At 40.6% G+C, this 2,556-nt stretch overlaps 1 protein-coding gene across 2 annotated transcripts in view; it reads right to left on the bottom strand.

The window, feature by feature from the left end:
* pth4 (parathyroid hormone 4) overlaps positions 1-1,906 on the bottom strand; it is a 3,921-nt gene extending 2,015 nt beyond the window's left edge. Inside the window, exon 1 of one of the 2 annotated variants that reach the window (XM_069711250.1) lies at positions 1,899-1,906. The gene's annotated coding sequence lies outside the window, so the exon portion shown is untranslated. Of the gene's footprint in view, positions 1-660; positions 693-1,898 lie in introns of those variants that run through there. The other variant, XM_069711249.1, reaches the window with a different exon arrangement.
* Between the last annotated feature and the right edge of the window lie 650 nt (positions 1,907-2,556).

The raw sequence follows: 2,556 nt of genomic DNA, 5'->3' as shown, positions 1-2,556 counted from the left end.
GTTAAGAAGGAAACTGCAAACTTTTTACAAGACTCGCTACTCAAAAGATTTTGGTTGGATTATAACTCAGTCAAATCCAAATGCTTAGACTCTCGTTTACGTCTGAACTAAGCTGAGAAACAGTCGAACGCACCTCCAAATCTCAACAATAGATCACTCTGATCTGAGCCTGGTTTGATTAATCCGACTCCTGTTGAAAAACCAGTTTAAAGTGAAAAAACAAAACAAAAAAACACGTTAAAACCCTCATAAAAACTGCGTCCGATGTCGTGTGTTCGCTTGCATCCAGCCTTCAGTCAGTCTATTTATGATCCATAAATAGAAATGGAAACGGATCTGAATTCCTTTCCACGAAATTAAACTTCACATTAATCTGAATTTTAGAAAGTTAGATCCAGTTTTACAGTCATCCATTATTAATCTTTTTTTTAAATAAAACTCCGTCCATAAACTTTAAAGAAAAGTTTTTGCTGCATGAAGGTCTCACAGACGGAACGGTTGAACAGAAATCATCACGTCGACTACTAAAGCAAACATTTGTTTGGCACGAAGAAGTACACGAACAAAACTCAAATAAAGACTAAAAACAACCCAAATAAAAACTCAAATTAAAAAACAAATCACAGAACTTCCTTCACTGATGATTAAATGGGTACTTACTTTGTCCCTTGTGGTGATAGCTGCTCTTCCAATGATAAGACACTAAACTGACTTCAGACTCGACCTCCAGACCTTTTATAAAGCTCTGTGACACACGCACACACACACACACACACACACACACACACACACACACACACACACACACACACACACACACACACGGTCACACACACATTGTTCAGACCGCCCACGGGCTTAACAAATTGAAAAAGGGGGCTTTGGTTTGCTAATGAAACGTCAGCACCATCATCTGTGACATGTGAGAAAATATGAAACCCTTTTCTGGGTGATTTGTGTTAATACGATCCCAAACAGCCTGCCGCACCTCGGTGTGACAGAGGAGGAGGTTTTTACACACACACACACACACACACACACACACACACACACACACACACACACACACACACACACACACACACACACACACACACACACACACACACACACACACACACACACAAACACAAACTCTCTCTTTACATAATCAGATGTTTTGAAAAGGAGGATGAAATTCAATTGACGGATTATCATTTTTCTATTTTCTGGTCTAATCCCTCCCCGTTCCTCTCGGAGAGATCCGGCCGTGTGACAAAGGGGAGTTTAGAGAAACGGGGCTGAATGGTTTTATGGATGTTGAGGGTGAAACACACACAGGAGTGAGTCAGTGTGGATGAACGGCACGTCAGCAATCTGTCACTTCCAGTTGAAACTTTTCTTAACGCACTCTTGTCTGCTCGGATGTTTGTCGCCTGGAGCCTCTCCTCCATCTCCTCGACATCACAACCAACCCAACGCTAATGAAACCAGATAAACCGGAGTCTCTGGTTGCCACGGCGCCGCCTCAGTCACCGTTAGAGACGCAGTCGTCTTGACAACACCTTCAAGGATGAGTTTCCCTCAGTGAGCAATGCGGGCCGCCGTTAGAGGCCCGTGGGTGCGGGGACGGGAGTGAGGGGAAGTGATTTAGTCTATTAACGAGGAAATGACGGCGGTTCGAAGAGATTCAAAGAAAATGGAGACGGAGAGAGAAGAGAAGTGGCGACGATGAAAAGAAACCGAGAGAGAAGAAACTCATCGGCGGATGGAGGTAAATATGTCTCACAGCAGGAGGCAGATTGTGGTTTCACGCTCAAATCTGATACTGATGCTGTGTTTCAGAAAATAAATCGACTTTAAAACTCCTGCTCGCACGCTTAAGAATAAAAGCTGTTTATTACATTTATATGACTTACAAACGCTCTTCAATTTAGGAAGTTGTTGAAGTTGGTCTGTAAGACGACAAGTACAGCTGTTCTTTTGAAGAGTTTGAGCAAAGGGACACGCTGCCACCGGATTCAACTGTGGGAGGAAATAAAGCAGTTTTAGCTGGTATTTGAATTTAAATCAAACAGTTGTACAACAGTTACAAGTGACGAGAAGTGTCCACTGAGTTTTGTCTCAAGTCACTAAGGAGGCGGAGAAACAAAGTAGCGGCGATCAAAAGAAAACTATCGAACAAACAGTTAAAAGTAACATATGTAACAAATGCCAAAACGAATGAATAAATAGTTAATTTAGCTGAAACGAATGAATAAATAGTTCATTGAACCAACAGTAACGGAAGAAACAGGTGCTAACGTTAACAAATAAAAAGTTACATTAGCTCAAAGTCATGAAACAAAAACTAAAATGAATGAATAAACAGTTTCATGAACTAAAAGTAAAGGATGAAATAGAAGCCAACAGTCATGAATAAACAGTTGCATTAGATAAAAATAATGGATGAAAAAAAATAACGTGAACAGTTATATTGGCTAAAAGACAATGTAACCGATGCCAAAATGAATGAAGGTGAGCAGCTAATCAGAATGACACAAAAAAAATGCAAAAGTTAATGAAAGAACAGTTGCA

Source organism: Brachyistius frenatus, unplaced genomic scaffold (genome assembly GCF_029030835.1).
Source record: "Brachyistius frenatus isolate BFR_SWC_R1_liver_20210118 unplaced genomic scaffold, ASM2903083v1 Contig_98, whole genome shotgun sequence".
NCBI classification, from domain to species: Eukaryota; Metazoa; Chordata; class Actinopteri; family Embiotocidae; genus Brachyistius; species Brachyistius frenatus.
The sequence above is the reverse complement of the archived record's forward strand: the minus strand, read 5'-3'. Positions and strand labels throughout refer to the sequence as shown.